The 19,977-nt window shown below is 35.0% G+C and overlaps 1 pseudogene; it reads right to left on the bottom strand.

The window, feature by feature from the left end:
* Positions 1-488: 488 nt before the first annotated feature.
* Positions 489-19,054, bottom strand: LOC149559323 (subtilisin-like protease SBT1.7 pseudogene; annotated as a pseudogene).
* Between the last annotated feature and the right edge of the window lie 923 nt (positions 19,055-19,977).

Consider the following 19,977-nt stretch of genomic DNA (forward strand, 5'->3'; position numbering starts at 1 on the left):
AATTACAAATGCTCAGTTTTAGGCTAAAAAAGAAATAAGTATTCCTATTCACAATTTCAATTTGCACCAAAACAAAGAATTTGAAATTTTAGGAATTTATTTATGCCTATTCCACTTATATTTCCACTGCCAAACAGATCCTAAAGACCTTTTCAATCATCTTTTGTTGCCTCTTGAGACTTTCACGTCACTATGAGTGCAAAAGATTTAGATCATATGCTTTAATAAGGAAATCCACCCATCAAGTTTGGAGGGGAGCTTGTAACCCTTACCACTGGAAAGGACGAAATTTCGGTGGACATCGCATAAGTAGACATTATAATAGAAACGCCAATCAAAATTAAATACTTCTGTAAATAAAAAATAATTCTGTCGGCAGTAAAATCAGATATTCCCAGCTTATATTGCATATCAAATAAATGTTATAATATCTATGAAATTGTTTTTCAGTTCGAAGGATTATTTTCTGCGTTAAAAGATAGATATAATTATTTTCCTCCAGATAAATAATCTGGACTAAATATTTGCTTCCATCCTTGTATTCCGTATCTGGAAATGGATATATCTTGTGTGAACATTTTATCAAAGAAAGTAGATTTAATTTGTAGGAATAAATTCGCAGTTAGAACTGCATAATACGAGCTAGGAAAAAGAATAAAAGAACACAGAATATGCAGAACGAAACAGAACAATACAGAGCAATTCCATCTCTGATATATATTATATAATATGCTGCAATGGACAGAGTCATACAATGAAAACTATCTCTTTGAGAAGTAATTATGGTGAAGTTTAAATCAGTTTTCTCACAGAGTTAATTCAAGCTGAAATGAATCAGCCTTTTATACGTAATTTGTGGAATAGAACATAACGTCAAACAAATATTAGAATTAAAGATATTTGATGTTGCAACAGTGGTAGTCGTCGATCTTTACATGTCCTATAATTGCACCACAATCTACGTCAATGCCACGTGTCTTCTTTCTCACCCAATACATGTATGACATGTGTCTTTTTTCTGAACATTTGAAAAAAAGATTAATTTTGTCAAAATCAACCTAAAATGCGACTAGGGCCATTTGATCTTTATTGATCAAACAATGTGTAAAGGATAATGATGCCTCTATAGATGTTATGTTAAGTATGCCACATGTCTTCTTTTTGGGAAATATTGGTCCACAATTTATTTGGAGTCATTGATCAAAGTTGATCGAACATGGTTAGCTTGTTTCTTTTTTTCGTACAATGTAAATGATGCCCTGTCATCGAGTCATGTGTCATTATGATATTTACCACAAGTTCACCATCCACATCAAAATGAATAGTGAATAGTCACAAGTACATCAATGCTACGTGTCTTCTCTTTTGAGTGATTTGGGAAAATGAGTTGAGTGTTGCCCAAATCGGCTTGAAATACATCTCGAGTTATTGATCCTTGGTCATCCAATAGTAGTCAGGACATCCCCTTATTATATTATGAGCGCCACAATACTCAATTATAATTATAATACTAATTATTATTATATTATAATAATAACAATATTGTATTAACACTTGTTAAACATATAATTACTAATTAAAAATAAATTGAATAAGTATGTTTTGTATTTTATTTTAAGAAATAATTTGTATTTGTGTTATATGTTTTAAAACTATTTTGTGATTGAATAAGAAGATATTCATAATAAATTAAATAGAAATAAGAATTTATGTATTCGTCCATTGAATTTCAAGCTAAACCATTTACATTAACAAAATAAATATCTTATTTTATGTTTTTGATGATGACTACAAAATAATTAAGGACCTAATACACTATAGTTAAATTATTCTAATTTATATGACATACTTGAAGTTTTAATATAGAATATTTATTAGTTATTAGAGACTAGAGTTGACATGTGTCTTTTTTTAGGGTGTAGTTATAAAAATGGTTGAACATTCCCCAGATTTGCCCAAAAATCATCTCTGGTAATTGATCTAAGTTGATCAAATGGTGTTAGTATTGTTACAAGCTAGGGTTGTCGTTGCACCAAAAGATCAACATATCAATGCTCAATACAACCACTAGACTTATAGAACACATGAGGTAGTTAACCCATGTCATGAATCCCGACGGGGAAGGCTAGTGATTAGTCCAACAATTCCCCCCTCAACGTTATCCAAGGAGATTCAAACCTGTGACCAAGCTTTGATACCACTTATTACAAGTTAGAGTTGTCATTGCACCAAAAGATCGACCTTTTAATGTGTGATACAACCACTAGACTTATAGAACACAAGAGGTAGTTAAGCCATCTCACAAATCCTAAAGGGGAAGGTTGGCGGTTAGTCCAACAACTATGAGCATAGTAATTTCACACTTGATACGAGTTTGCCACATGTCTTTTTTTTGGGGTATTCGGAAAAGCTAGTTGCCTATTGTTGAATTCAACCCAAAAAATTGTTGGAAATGAGAATGGAGTAATTGAGAGGGGGAGGGGGTGAATCAGTTACCACAAAAACATTTCACAGTCCCTTAGATGTCTAAAATCTTGATCTTAGTTACAGATTACTGAAATTTGATAATGCAGAAAATACTAATAATTATTAAGAACTGATAACCAAAACAATTCAGCAATCATGAACACTAGAGACACCAGATTTAACGTGGAAACCCAATATGGGAAAAACCACCAATGTAACTAGTTACTGTTTTTCACTCTTTTGAAGTGAGCCGTGTTAGGAGCCAACCCTGTTAAAGGTTACAAAACACACTGTTAGGTGTGACCCTATTAGAGGATTTAATCACCCTATTAGGAGTGGCCTTGCTAGAGGTCTTTAGAACAATTCAACTGAACTGTCACCTTGTTAGAGGATTTACAATAGGGTTGTTAAACCCACTCTGTTAAGAGATTTTGAGTTCACTGTTACAATGGTTAGAAAGCAACAATGAAGTGACCTGATATAATGTGCAACTTATCTTTGTTGATTGCAGATCTCTGTTATGCTTGACTGGATCCTTACTGATCACATACAACTTTGCAGCTCCTTCAAAGCATCTGATCTTTCATCACACTTTTTCAACATTCGCTCATATGTTCAATATTCGCACTCTTATGCATCCAAACTCATACATTTTACGAATTCACAACTTGATCTTTCATATATACCTTACAGATTATCTTAGTCGGCTCTAATCACTGACCAATAATCAATCAAATACAATAGTCGGCTAGAAATAATTAAAATTACAAACTAAAAAATCTCTTTACTGGCCAACACTGCTTGGTTAATATTGTTCAAAAAATAATTCCTGTGTTAACCGACTGAGCTCGGTTAATACAGCGAACTCCGTGACAATCCTTTCAATCATCGGGAGAACTCGGTAAGTATAGATGACTGAACGAGCTCGGTAGAAACTGTCTTTGCCAAATTCCCTTTGGACACCGAGTGAACTCGGTAAACACTGACTTTCCTTTGCTTACCTTCCCAGCTCGGTAAACACTAACTTTTCTTCGGTTACCTTCCCAGCTCGGTAAACACTAACTTTTCTTCGCTTACCTTCCCAGCTCGGTAAACACTCTGTCACAGTTTCCTTCGATCACCAAGTGAGCTCGGTAAGTACTGAACTTCCTTCGTTAACCAAGTTAGCTCGGTAGAAGCTATCTTTATAGTGTAATATACAACAATGCTTGGTAGACTCTGTAAACTACTATGCTTACCTTCTGAGCTTGGTAGACTCTGTCTGATGACTGATATGCCATTTGTGTAACATCAAAGACAACACTCAATTAACCAATTGTATCCAACAATCTCCCTCTTCGGCATTGATGGCAACACAACATGTCATAGTAGAATGAAATTTGAAAAAAAGTCCTCTTAGTGCAGCACTATATGTCAACATAATACTTCTCCCTCTTAGATAGAAACTTCTCCCTCTTTTAGTAATCTTCCTTTGTGAAGGAATTGTATAACAGAAAGATATGACTGTTTTATTCTCCCTTTACAAATGCTTACAAATTTCAGAATAGGTATTACAGTTTTACTCTCCCTCTTTGACAACACATGCCAAAGACAATACAACACATTAAAAGCTCTTTTCGTATGCCAAAAGTACTTCTCAACTAGATTACAGTGTACCTTATGTACAAATTCATATGCAATGACTTCAATACTCTGCTGCATCAACTTGATAGATTTTCAACTTGTCATAAGTTGATGCATCACTTAAAAATTTATTTTAGTGAACTTCAGATAGGGGAGTGACCCTTAACTTACCTCTGAGATACAAAAATGTATCCTTAGGTAATGGCTTTGTGAATATGTCAGCAATTTGTTCCTTTGTATGCACATATTCCAGTCTGATCTCCTTGTCCTGCACCAATTCTCTGACAAAATGATATTTTATTGCTATGTGCTTGGTCTTGGAATGCATCACTGGATTCTTGGATATGTTGATTGCACTAGTATTGTCACAGAACATAACAACTAGTTCTTTGATTTTCATCTTCATTCCTTGTAATAACTGCTTAAACCAAAGAATGTTGGAACAGTTTACTGCTGCAGCAACATACTTTGCCTCTGCTGTAGATTGGGATGTACAATTTTGCTTTTTGCTTGTCCAAGAAACCAATCTCTTTCCAAGAAAGAATGCTCCTCCACTTGTGCTTTTTCTGTCATCAAGATTCCCTGCCCAATCAGCATCAATAAAAACTTTCAAATCCAAGTTACCTCCAAGTTTGTACCATAGTCCATAATCTTTAGTTCCTTTCAAATATCTCATTATTCTTTTGATTGCCATTAGGTGAGTGTCTCTTGGTTTTGCTGAAAATCTTGCAACAATACCAACTGCAAGAGCAATATCTGGCCTGGTATGAACTACATACTGTAACTTTCCAATCATAGATCTATACAATGTTTGGTCTACTTCTTTGGATTCATCATCTTTGGTAAGTTTCAATCCAGTACACATAGGAGTTCCAACAGGTTTGCCGTCCTCCATACCAAACTTTTTCAATATCTCCTTGATGTATTTTGATTGAGTAATGAAGATTCCATTCTTATTTTGTTGAATTTGAAGACCAACAAAGAATTTTATTTCACCAAACATAGAAATTTCAAATTCCTTGTTCATTTGTTCTGAAAATTATTTGCAAAGATCATCATTCCCTGTGAAAACAGTATCATCTACAAATATTTCTGCCAAGACAATCTTATTATCTGATCCTTCCTTTATATACAAGCTACTATTATCATTAGTTCTTTGAAAACCAATCTGAATAAGATAGTTATGCAATCTTTCATACCATGCTCTAGGGGCTTGTTCCAGACCATACAGTGCCTTGTGTAATTTGCAGACCATATTCCTTTTCTCTAGATCAACAAAACCTTCAGGTTGTTCAATGTAAACCTCTTCATCCAGTATTCCATTGAGGAATGCTGACTTGACATCCATTTGATAAACTTTGAATCCTTTGTGAGCAGCATATGCAAGTAAGGTTCGGACTCCTTCCAATCTTGCAACAGGAGAAAAAGTTTCCCCATAATCTATGCCTTCTTCTTGAGAGTATCCTTTGCATACCAATCTAGCTTTGTTTCTGGATACCTTACCATCTTCAGTCAACTTGTTTCTGAATACCCACTTGGTTCCAATTATATTCTTATCTTTAGGCCTGGGTACAAGAGTCCATGTCTTGTTCTTCTCTATCTGTTCTATTTCCTCATTCATTGCCTCAATCCAACTATCATTTGCCAATGCATCTTTAATACTTCTAGGTTCAAAATCAGCAAGTAAACAAGTAGTTTTCAACTTACTTCTTGTCAGGGTTCCTTCATATTTGTCTCCAGTGATCTGATCTGGTGTGTGATGTCTTCTGACATATTTAGATAATACAGGTTCTTTACCTCTTGAATGAGTTTCATTGATATCTGCTTGTGCTTCAATTTCATATTCAGGATATTCTAGCTCGGTTGCTTCAAACTCATTAGACACTTGCTCGGTAGTGTCTGAATGTTGATGTGGCTCGGTTTGAACTATTTGCAACTCAGTTACTGAAGACTCAGGAGTTGAGGATCCTTGAGTGAATGGTATGCTTGGTATAGTATCAGGTTCAATGTAAACAAATCTCTTGTAGTCTTCAGGTATCTTTTTGCTTTCTTCTTCTGATTTGTATGCAAACTCATCAACTTTCACATGTGCACTTTCTATGACTTTGTGAGTGGATAGATTTAAACATCTATATGCTTTGCTTTTGCGAGAATAACCCAAAAATATTCCTTCATCACCTTTTACATCAATTTTTCCTTTTCTAGATTCTTTCAAAATATAACATTTGCTTCCAAATATTTTCAGATAACTTACATTGGGTTTGTAGCCATACCATAATTCATAGGGAGTCTTGAATGAATCCTTCTTCAACTGTACTTGATTTAAGGTATGAACTGCAGTGCTGATGGCTTCCTTTCAGTATTTGATAGCAATTTTTTTTCTATCATCAGGGTTCTTGCACAATCCATAATGGATCTGTTTCTTCTTTTAGCTATTCCATTTTGTTCTGGAGTTCCTGGTGCTGAAACCTGTCTTTTAATACCTCTTTTAATGCAGAAGTTATTGAATTCATGTGAAATGAATTCACCACCTCTGTCTGACCTTAAACATTTCGGCTTTTTCCCTGTTTCTTTTTCAACTCTTGCCAAATACCATTTGAATTTCTCAAATGCTTCTGATTTATTCCTTAGATACATGACAGTCATCTTTCTTGAATAGTCATCAACAAAAAGAATGAAAAACTTTTCTCCAGTATAGCTTTCTATTCCAATGGGTCCACATAAATCAGTATGCACAATTTCTAATATATCTTCAGAATGATATTTTTTACCTTTAAAATTAGTTTTTTCCATTTTACCAATCTAACAATTCTTGCATAGACCAGCTTCAAGTTTCTTGATGTTAGGAATGCCTCTTACTTTCTTGAATTTGCTTATTTTTACCAAATTATCAAAATTGACATGACACAACCTTTTATGCCATAACCAACTCTCTTCAATTTGAGCAATAAAACATGAGCATTCACCAAGTTCTAGATAGAACAAGTTACCTTTAGTTTGAGTGCCAGATCCTATTAGTTTTCCTTGCTCATTCAACAGTCTCGCCTTTCCATGCATGAATTCTACCTTGAATCCAGTATTTAGTAACTGTGCCACACTTAGCAAATTATGTTTGAGACCTTCAACCCAGTAGGCATTATTACATATGAGTTCTTTGGATAGACAGATTCTTCCTCTTCCTTTTATGAAATGAGGTTCATCATTACCAAACCTCACACTGCCACCATCATAGTCTTCAAATTGATCAAACTTAGTTTTATCACCAGTCATATGATGTGAGCAACCGCTGTCTATAATCCATGTATCATTCTTACTTACATGAGAGATAAGAGCCATTTTATCTTCTTCATCACTATCAGAGTTATCTTTAACAGTAATATAAACAATTTCATCCTCACTATTATTAGAATCCTTAGAATTTTCAGCCATGAAACATGGTTTCTTACCTTTGTTTTTGGATGATTTAAAGTCTTTCTTGCCATTCCATTTGTGATCTTTCTTTTCATCATTGTTTTGCTTGTTTGGGCACCTTGCTGCAATATGACCAATTTCATCACAAGAAAAACAGATTAGAGGAACTTTACCTTTGTATTTTCCTCTGCCTCTAGAATATTTTCTGGCTAGTAGAGCTTCAATCACTTCGAGATCACTATCTGAACTTTGGCTTGATTCATTTTCACTTTCTGACTGTGATTCTATCTTCTTTTTGCTTTTCTCTTTGAGTGAGAGCTTGGCTTGAAATGTTGATTCAATGTTTTTGGAGGCTGGAACATAGTTGTCAAAGTTATCTACTTCAAATGTAGTTAGTCTTCTGACTATGGCCTCAAGATTTATCTTATGATTTGCTTCACACCTTCTTTCCTTTATTGCAGAGACTCTAATTGCATAAACGGGAAGCAAGGTTCTGAGAACTTTTCTTACAATTGTTTCTCCTTTGATGTCACCTCCAGCTACCCTGATTGCACTTACACATGCTTTAACTCTTTCAACATACTTTGCAATGTTTTCATCCTCTCTCATCTTCATTTGATCAAATTTTCCTCTTAGACTTTCTGCTTTTTCTCTTCTCACATTATCATCCCCTCCATAGATCTCCTTTAGCTTGTTCCACATGTCAAAGGTAGTTTTGTAGTCCTTAATGTCATCAAATTCTTCATAGCTGAGAGCAGATGCAATGTCTATCATCATATTGTTGTGAGTCTTCTTTTCAGCAATATCATTAACTGACAGTGTGCCAGAAGGTTCTTCATATTTTTCTTCAAAGTATTTCAGTCCAGTATCACCAACAGTAGCCAGATGAAGTTTCATCAATTCTTGCCATGCTGAGAAGTTATCTCTGTTAAGTTTTGGAATTTCTCTTCTGTAAGACATCTTGATCTTTGGCTTAGAATCTTGAAATCCTTTCCTGCAAGCACCAAAAGCTCTGATACCAATTGTTGGAAATGAGAATGGAGTAACTGAGAGGGGGAGGGGGTGAATCAGTTACCACAAAAACATTTCACAGTCCCTTAGATGTCTAAAATCTTGATCTTAGTTATAGATTACTGAAACTTGATAATGCAGCAAATACTAATAATTATTAAGAACTGATAACCAAAACAATTCTGTAATCATGAACACTAGGGACACCAGATTTAACGGGGAAACCCAATATGGGAAAAACCACCAATGTAACTAGTTACTATTTTTCACTCTTCTGAAGTGAGCCCTGTTAGGAGCCAACCCTGTTAAAGGTTACAAAACACACTATTAGGTGTGACCCTGTTAGAGGATTTAATCACCCTGTTAGGAGTGGCCTTGCTAGAGGTCTTTAGAATAATTCAACTGAACTGTCACCTTGTTAGAGGATTTACAATAGGGCTGTTAAACCCACTCTATTAAGAGATTTTGAGTTCACTATTACAATGGTTAGAAAGCAACAATAAAGTGACCTATAATGTGCAACTTATCTTTGCTGATTGCAAATCTCTGTTATGCTTGACTGGATCCTTACTGATCACATACAACTTTGCAGCTCCTTCAACGCATCTGATCTTTCATCACACTTTTTCAACATTCACTCATATGTTCAATATTCGCACTCTTATGCATCCAAACTCTTACATTTTACGAATTCACAACTTGATCTTTCATATATACCTTACAGATTATCTTAGTCGGCTCTAATCACTGACCAATAATCAATCAAATACAATAGTCGGCTAGAAATAATTAAAATTACAAACTAAAAAATCCCTTTATTGGCCGACACTGCTTGGTTAATACTGTTCAGAAAATAATTCTTGTGTTAACCGACTGACCTCGATTAATGCAACGAATTCCGTGACAATCCTTTCAATCGCCGGGAGAACTCGGTAAGTATAGATGACCGAGTGAGCTCGGTAGAAACTGTCTTTGCCAAATTCCCTTTGGACACCGAGTGAACTCGGTAAACACTGACTTTCCTTTGCTTACCTTCCCAGCTCGATAAACACTAACTTTTCTTCGATTACCTTCCCAGCTCGGTAAACACTAACTTTTCTTCACTTACCTTCCCAGCTCGGTAAACACTTTATCACAGTTTCCTTCGATCACCGAGTGAGTTGGGTAAGTACTGAACTTCCTTCGTTAACCAAGTTAGCTCGGTAGAAGCTATCTTTATAGTGTAATATACAGCAATGCTCGGTAGACTCTGTAAACTACTATGCTTACCTTCTGAGCTTGGTAGACTCTGTCTGATGACTGATATGACATTTGTGTAACATCAAAGACAACACTCAATTAACCAATTGTATCCAACAAAAATATCTAGAGTTGTTGATCTTTGTTCATCCGACAGTAATTAAAACACCACTTTTATAATATTACTAACATAGTTCTTAAATATATTAGAATATTTCTAATTTTTAAAATAATTTAATTGGTTTTCAATTATACTTTATATTTGATTGTAAAATAAGCCTATCCAATGGAGAATTAAATTTGATTGGAAAAGTAACTATCAATTTTGTTCCACGTGTTCTACTATTCTATATTCTTCAAATCGAACACTGGAGTAAGTGAATTTTTTATTAAATTAATTGATAAATATTAAACCTCAATATATTAATTTTAATTCAATGTTAAATGTTATATTTCAGTTCTTAACAATTTAATAGGAAAATTCCAAAATGTCATAACATTGCTTAAGTAAGCATAACAATAAAATACAATTTTATATCGAACTCCAAATTTTGTATTGATATTCCTTGAAAATTACAACCTGAGGAAGATGCATGTACAATTATTGTAATTTGATTAAAAAAAAAAAAGTGAAACTAGACTACAGGGGAAAACCCCAGTACTACTCTACTAGTCACTATAGAAATCACAAGACCTGACTAAGGCTATGAATTCTTGTAACCACAATTTATCATCTGCTACTTCATCCAAATTATACCATTGTTAGAGAAAATCCAAGCCAATTTGTGCCCATATCTTATGGTGCTTCAACTACCTAGCAGTCAAGCCCAACAAAAATGGTTCCTAGGCTAAATTCTAGCTATGTTGTAGAAGCTCATGGATTTCACCTACCCAAGGGATCTCCACCCCTCTTACTACATGAGAAACAATATCAATGTCATCGTCCAGATATTCTTCTTTAAAAGTCTTCCTCAAGAGTAGAAAAATGTCAACCCTTTCTTCTATGATTGTTAGGATTATGGCAACATATATGCTATATGGTAAGTAAGAAAAGTGCTAGGATATGTTTTGATGTGGTGTACTTAGAAAATTATCCAAGTATCACCCAAGGTATATTTTGTACATTATTAGTATTTTGGATGGTGAGATTCATAGAAAGAACATTAGTACATGCATAGTTACCATCAATTATAATGGATAGTGTACTACATGCCTACAAGTGCACTTGCAATTTGGAGTTGTATGGATAGAGTTATTTAGGTTTTATTAGTCATATGTTTGTATAGACAAAATAAGGTAGAGAGAAGAAAAGACTAAATTGAGTTAAGGAATTGAGTGAATAAGGTAATGGAAAATATCTATGCCTATATGAACTATCTAAACACTAAGTCTCAAGTGGCTCCAAATGTACAGTTGGTTGACATCTAGCATATGAAGACAAAATTACTAAGTTTCATTGAAGAATCAATTAGTTTGACCAATTTTTAGGATTCAAAGATTCTGGAGCTTACTTCCCTTGATGGTACTCTGAAGAAGGCCTAATACAAGCTTTACTCTAAGGTTACAAAAATGGAGGAATTGAAAGAGGACCATGACTACTGGGTAGTCAGAGATAACAATATTAATATCTCAGGTGTCAAAGAAGTCAAAATCATGCTCTATGTCATGAAAGCACACAAGGCCAATTCAGTGGTCACAAAGAAGAAAAATTGACTATAACAGAAGTGTTACATTCTTCGCATGATTCTTCTTTAGCCAAATTGTTGACAAGTGTTACTCTCTCTATCTCTTTCTTTCTATTGTAGCCATTTTTGGCATTCTCCTTGGATGTACAGTTTTACAATAGATGACTATTGTCATTCCTAATCTTGGATATGCTACTTCTGCAATATAATGATGAATGAAATGTGCAAACTGTAAAGAGTTCCTATAAATGTAATTTTGAAAGATGAATATAAAGGATCACCAAACTTTGTTTTAAATTCACCCTTGTAGCTGAGACTACTAAGTGAGATTTTGAGTTTACTATGAATGTTTGTCATTCATTACTTTAGATTTCCATGGAAATGAATGACAGTTAAATGTGAGGTTGTTAATGTCACAGTAATTTGAGTGTGTTTGTTCTATGTTAGCAGTGTAAACAATTTGAGTTTTGTTTTGAACTTATGTTCAATTTTGTTTCATTTCCCCTATTCCATGGAATTTGATAGTTTGGTTTGCATATCCATTTTAGTGATGGGAATTTGAATATGTTTAATTGTAAATTGACCAAGTTATAATGATTTGGGTGTCATTTTGGCTTGGTGGGGTAATATGAGCTTTATCATCCTTGAATGTGTATCTATTTGTTTGTTGTTGTTACATCTCTATAGAATAGCCTTGTGTTGGTGTACTCTTGGATTTGGATATAAGTGAGATAGGAAATTGGTATTGGGTGACTTTATTTTCTTAGAGAGAATGTTGGGCCCATGAATGTTCATTTCTCAATGCGCTTTCTTGGCATTCAGTAGTTGTAGGCTTGGATGTAAGAGCACTGATTTAGAGTAGAGCTTAGTGTAGAAGAGTTGAAATTCACTTGTATTATACTTAGTTGTGGGTGTTATAAGTTGTCTAGAACCCACTCATTTTTCCTGGGTTGCTTGTGGCTAAGGGTATCCTAGTTTTCCTCTCCTTCTCTCTAGTTAAGAGCATACCACTATCTAGATTTAGATCTATTAAAAAGGATATACATTGCAAATCTTTGCATAACAAGGGAGTTGTACCTTTCAATCTAGAGGGCAAGGATATCACCCATACATTGATCCTGTTGACCTGTGGTAGCTTTAGTTGGATAAACATATATATAATTAAATATGAGATATAATATGTGTGTGTGTGTATGTTTGTTTATTAGTGTATGAGATAAATTATACAATAATATAACTAGGGTTATATTTATTATAATATTAATTAATTATTAACAAATAGACATTTCCCTTAAGTGGAGATGTCTATTCATGACATATGTTTATTAATACGAGGAGAGCTTCCTTTGGGACACACATACCAAACACAATGGATGTGTTAATACATTTGTTGCAAATTCTCAAAAATTCAACATGGTATTATTGCCAAGCTACAAATGTATATTAGTGAATATTAGTTTTGTCTTTTTGGAAGGGAAGTTTAGAGTCACCAGCAAAAATTGTTCTCCCTTTGGGAGCATGGAAAAGTATGTCCTGAATGGGCCAAAGTGGCATTTTAATGGATGGGTCTTTTCTTGTTCTTAATGCCCGATGAAGTGCCTTTGATCAACATTGTGTTGATTGTTCATGCTTGGTTGGTTACTTGTCTAAACATTTTCTGGGTTGCTTATGAAATCCATAAATCAATGAATAGAGAACACATACATACTAACAATCTTTGACCATTGTATTTTCAGAGAATTTGACAGTGAATGGATGGTAGATTCAATCTTCCAAATTGAATAATAAGCTACATCAATTTAACAAATTGGAAAGGAAGATACATTCAGACAACATTTGCCTTCAATGTAATTTGTGTTTTATAAACTTGGAAGGAAAATAAAATCATTACAAAGGATAGGATGGAATTACATCATTTAATCAGCTTCAGAAGTGGACTAGTCAGTGATAGGAGAAGGGATAATAATAGTACCTCTAAAATGAGAAAAGGTAGACAATCTTCAATAAAGATGAGCTTTCATAGAAATCAACAAAACTTATAGATACTTAGATCTTCTATAGTGATAATAAGATAGTCTTCTACGTTGACATGGGCATAATGACCTTTGTTACAACTTTATAATATGTATCATCTTTATCAAGTGATTAATTCTCACCAACTTCTAATATTCCCTTAGCAATATATAACAATCAAGAATTTTCTCAAATGGTGTAATAATAGCTTTATTATTATTATATTAGATCAAACACATTAGTATATTCAAAAGGAACAACTCATCCCCATTATGCCAAACCAGCCCAAAAATCAAAGGTCAAGCTCGATTATATGTTGATCATACATAGAAATTGGTATAGAAGTTTAATTTCCTACATTTGTAGAGACATTGTGATGGGACCTCTTGACATTGGTATGATTCACAACCATTGATTTTACATCATCACATCAAATATGTTTTAGCAACTAAGAGTAAAACAATGCATGGTTAAAGGATACGACCCTTTAAGTGGTGATGTGGTAATGCCACTACCACTATGGCATTAACAAAACATAGGTGGACTAGATATCAGAAATTGATGTATTATAAAGGGAATCATAGGGTTCAAATTCATTAGTAAAGAAAAATCAGTTTAGTGTGAGAGATCTTATGCCACAACATCATGTATAGTGGATAGGACAATAAAGAGAGAACTTCCAAATCCTCTTGCCACATTGTCCACATCTAGAGCATTGTTTATACAAGTTCCTTATTCTACTAAAAAGGGGTGTTGGACTATGAGATATATGAAAGGTTAATGCTTGTCACCTTTAATGCCCATGGATTATATCAATTGTGTGGAAGTATCAGGTCGATTAGTGGCTTTGTTGGACAAAGAGGTTAATCAATTCATCAATAGGTTAGTAATGAGGTAAGTTATTTGTGTTAAATTTTCTTTGTGCTAAGTAGTAATGATTTATTATTTATATGTGTATTTATTTAAAATCAACATTATTGAAAGTTTTAATTTGTATACATGTATTTATATATGTACAATTGTATTTGAATTATATATATTCATTTAAAATGATATTTAGTAATTTGATATAATATAAAGAGATTCTTTATGGGAATATGAAAGGTAAAGATTGAGCATTATTCAAAACCTAAAATAAAGAGACATGATTTTTTGAAAATTCATCACCATAATATGAAAAATTTGAATAAAGATATAAAAATATAAGTGAATCAAAAGGAAGTGATAAAATGAGAATACGTGAAATAGAGTCCTAATGAGGAGGAACTCTCTTACCAATCTCAAATCCTAAGGCTATTCATCATTATAGTGTCATTCTTTATCTAAATGAGATAAGTAATTATTAATATTAAATTGAGTATTACATTTGTCTACTCACTATTGGTGTTTCTATATATGAGTTATTTGCATTAATCTTCATTGAGAATGTTATTGTAGAAAAAAGAGAAAGATTGAGAGGGAGAATGACATGTTATTAGAGGCAACCTTGAAAGAGAGGGAGAAGACTCAGGATGTTATTCAATTAACTTCAGTGATCTTAGTCTTATTGATTGAGAGGGAGTAAACCATGTTGAGATGGATTCTCTAGTGATCAATCAATTGTCATAGTCAAGAGGACCGTGATTCACACATCATGACCGTGTGATTTTTAATGGGCCTACCTCCTGACTACTTCCAAATGATCATCACTTGTATTTGGAGAAGTTGTTGTAAGGTGACAATCTTACAATAACTTATATTATGAGACCAAATACATTGAGTAAATGGTGGATTCATTGCATCTCAACATTCTCAAAGACTGTTACTCAGAGTATTTGGTGAATATCATTGATATTCACCAAGGCCAATACTCTTTATATCATATGTGATATCAAACCTTATTTTGAGTAATTGTTGAATACCATATGATATTCTAGGAGACCAATACTTGTGATATTAGATGTGATATCACACTTTATTTTAGTACTTGTTGAATATCAAATGTTGATATTCTAGAAGATCAATACTCTTGATATTAGATGTGATATCAAAATCCTATTTGAGTGATTGGTGAATATCATATATTGATACTCTAGAAGATCAATACTCATGATATCAAAATGTTGAATATCTTTTCATCAAATATATCCTTATATCAAGGTAACATATGATCATGTGTTTATCCTTCCTAGCTAAGAGTGATTGTTGATGTGTGGTAGCTTTAATTGGATAAATCTATATTTATATAATTATCTACAAGATATAATCATGTGTGTGTGTGTGTGTGTGTGTGTGTGTTTATTATATGAGCTAAATTAACATAATAATATAACTATGGTTATATTTATTATAATATTAATTATTTATTAAGAAATAGACATATCCCTTAAAGGGACATGTCTATTCATAACTTATGCTTATTAATATGAGGAGATTTGTCTTTGGAACACAAATGCCAAATACAATGGTAGTGTTAATACATTTGCAACACATCCTTAGAAATTCAATAGACTCATCTATTGATTATAGCTAGTTTCTCCACCATATTGGGCACTAAAGAGTCAAGGTATAAGCTAAATCATAGGAGGGAAAAACTGTTAACCAACATAATCTTCATTTTGAAAAAAATAGAATTTAAAACATGGATTCCAAATAACAAATATTGTGAGAGGAGATGGAATTCTTGTTTTGGGAGTCAAACAAGGATACCAAATCATATTCCCCAAATCCCAATTCCCATTTTGAGCACCCAAACAATGGATTTAAATTTTTTAGAGATTGTCCATGCCAATTTTTGTCTAATTCTAGCAACCAAACAATTTGAAATCAACTCGGTAAAGTATCTCGTCCACTGACAACTTGAACAAAGACATTCCATTGTTTAGTAAACCCATTTAGGGCTATTCTCACTAGCTCATCATCACTAGGGCTATCTCCAACTGCTGCTAACTCATCCTTGACAAGTCTGAGCCTGGTGAGGTAACTTGTGACGTCTTCTCCCTGATTCATCCGAGTATTCTTTAGCTTCTCTCTGAGAATCAACTTCCTGTTAGTGGTAGCATTCTGGTACAGATTTAGAATGGTGTCCCACATCTTCTTTGTTGTATCTAGCTCCGAGATGTGTGGAACAATATGATCCTTGACACCATCAAGGATAATCCTCCTCGCTTTGGCATCATCCTTCCTATATGCTGCAAGCTGTGTTGCATCCGTTGGTACAGGTACACCACTGGTAGCATAATCCTTGATACCATTCTCTTCCAACAATAAAGAAATTCTGGCCTTCCAGACACCAAAATTTGAGGCACCATCCAATCTATCTTGATCTCTCAAACCAGCTGAAGCCATCTCAAGGGTTTAAAGCAATAATAAATCTAAAGAGATCAAAATTTCTTTCCTAGGGAAAAACTCTTCTACCCTTAACAATGCTCTGATACCATGTTAATTATTGTTAGTTGGACAGCTGTTATTTCTGACCCGGAAATAGCAGCACTATTTATGAGTAGCTTGGACAGCTGTTCGTCCTTATCTATAAATAGCGGTTGTATTTATGGGTGGTTTGGATAGCTGTTTGTCCACTTGCCAAAAATTAGTAAATGATTATTATTTACTAATTTTAGTAATTCCTTTTGGACACTTTGCAACCAATTCTATTATTAGCTGTCAAGTTGTCTTAATCTCAGCCATTGGTCAGATTTAATCTCGGTCGTTGGTTTACCAACAGGAGTAGTATAGAAAAGGGTCATTGGGTCAACCAACGACCGAGATTAAATCTAACCAACGGCTGAGATTAAATCTAACCAACCGCTGAGATTAAGACAACTCGACAGCCAATAATAGAATTGGTTGCAAAGTGTCCAAAAGGAATCACTAAAATTAGTAAATAATAACCATTTACTAATTTTTGGCAAGTGGACAAACAGCTGTCCAAACCACCCATAAATACAACCGCTATTCATAGATAAGGACGAACAGCTGTCCAAGCTACCCATAAATAGTGCTGCTATTTCCGGGGTAGAAATAACAGCTGTCCAACTAACAATAATTAACACAATCATGTCGGGCTTGAGGATGTGTGGATACCCTTTGCTCGGGCCCCTTGAAGAAAACACAGCTACCATTGGAGCAATTGATGTCTGGTAATTTCCTACAACAGTTGAGCCTGTGATGTTCAAGGCGGCAACGGCTGCATTATCCGCAGTAGTGCTGTTGATGTAGGCTTTGATTTTCTCTCCGAAGGTAAAACTAACCGTGATGACAGGCAGACTAAAATTGTCCATAAATTGCTGCTGGTCCCCAAGCAGCCTTTCATTCGCAACAACCACTCCTGCGCCCCCTGCTTCTGCCACAACGTTAACCTTCCATCTGCCGCCGTTCTCATTGGCGTTGTTCGAGAATAGAAGCTGATCGCACACGACTATCTTACCCTTCCACAGATTGGGATCAAGGCTTCCACCGAGGCAACGCCTTGAGCTATTGCTATTGGACACATAAACCAGTGGAAGAGGCCCTTGCAAAGTTCCGTTTACTAGGACATAGGTAGATTGGCCTCCGTAGATCTCGCCATTGCCAAGGACAACAGATGCAGGGAAATCTCTGTTGATGCTGCTCGCACCCACGGTAGTCATCTACGGCGCTGTGTTACTCAAAGTAGATGCAAATGGTCCAAAGTTTCCTGAAATTGCCGAAACAAAAACACCCTTCTCCATGGCCCCAAACGCGGCGATTCATCTGACGTCCTGGTCAAATGGCAGATCGTCCGAGGAATGAATAGAGATGGAAATGATGTCGACGCCATCAGCGACAGCCTGGTCCATAGCGGCAACAGTGTCTATGTCGTAGCAGTAGTTTTCCCAGCAGGCTTTGTAGATGGCCAGTCTGGCATGAGGGGCCATCCCTCTGGCCGTCCCGTTGGCAAAGCCCACGAAATTGACACCAGCTACGGAAGCTCCGGCTACAGTGGAAGCTGTATGTGTGCCGTGGCCCATGCGGTCCCTCGGAGATTTGTATTCTGTGGTTTGATTAATGGGAGTTGCGTGCTGCTCATAGCCTTTGTAGTAGTATCGAGCTCCAATGATTTTTCTGTTGCAGTGAGAGGAATTGAACCTTTCTCCGCTTTCGCAAGTGCCATTCCATCTGGAGGGAACGGGTCCGAGGCCTTCATCGCCGAAGCTCTTGCTTTCAGGCCATATTCCGCTGTCAATCATGCCCACGATGATATCTTGGCTATATGCAGAGTACTGCGACCACAGCCCTCCAGTGGAGGAGGCGAGGCCAAGAAATTCGGGGGTGTGAGTGGTGCCAATTTTAGTGAAGGATGTGGGAATTACGGCCAAGCAGCCTTCCATGCCTTCCATGGATTCCGCCTCTGCGCTGCTCACGCTGGCAGCAAAGCCGTGCAAGAGAGTGTGATATGTGTATAACATCTCATTGTCAGGTTGCGAGGCCTGGCTGAGCAATGAAGCGTACCAGTGCTGGTGTAGATCGAAATGTTGGGGTTTCATGGTCTTAATCATGTGAACAATATACGGCTTTCTGGGAGATGTATCTTCCGGTTTACCCAACGACGACGTCGCTGATAAAGCGAGGAATGCGAGAATGAAGGTACCAAACCATAAATTTTCCATTGTTGCCAAGCAGAAATTTATAGAAAGAAAAAGGCAAACTGTTCGATGGATTGAGAATGAATTTGAGGATTTTTATAGGGAATATAGAAAGTTGTTTGCCGGCCGATAGATATTTATTCGACGAAAACAATAAGGTCGACTCGGAACAATCGATGGCAGTTTTATAACTCACCGGTAACATTTGAAACGGAATTGTTCGCCGAGGAAGAGTTCCACGTACAATAGAAAATAAATAAATTATTAGCCTTGTCGTTATTCTCTTGGAAAGTGAATATATGCCATCGATATGAATTATAATGGCCATGTGTTCAATCCACTAGCTAAAGTCAAAGCTCCTTATAATATGCCAACAGATCTCCATGTCTATTTGTTTGTTAACGTTGTTTATTTATCGTAAATTCCATTGATCAAAGTTAATTATTAACTTCAAAATTATATGTTTTTTTTAGAGTAATTTTTTCTTTATTTTTAATTACTTAAATCTAGGTCAATGGTAGACTTTTAATCTATCATAAAAGTTGTCCTTGTTTACATCTAGTGGAAATATTACGTTAATGGCCGATTCAAATCTCTTACAAATCAAGACTACGTCTATATTTCGTTGGAACACATGTGAATGGTAGAGTGTGATTTCTCCTATCTAAAATAAATCTAATATAATTTTTAAATATCAAACTCTTAAGTGTATTGTAAGATTGCACAGAAAAAACAATTAATGTAGAATTAAAATAAAAACATCTTGTAAAACGAAATTCTTTTTGATATGAATCAATTTTTAAAATTTCAATTTTTTGTTTTCTAATGAAAAAATGGAAAGAGTCTTTTGATCTCAAGAAACTACTTCTTCATAGTCAAAATTGATTAGACCTCCTACTTATCAATTGACTAGGCTTTCTTTTTTTAACTTCTATATTTTATTTTAA

This window comes from Cupressus sempervirens, chromosome 5, assembly GCF_028749045.1.
Source record: "Cupressus sempervirens isolate cs-2001-9-10 chromosome 5, ASM2874904v1, whole genome shotgun sequence".
NCBI classification, from domain to species: domain Eukaryota; kingdom Viridiplantae; phylum Streptophyta; class Pinopsida; order Cupressales; family Cupressaceae; genus Cupressus; species Cupressus sempervirens.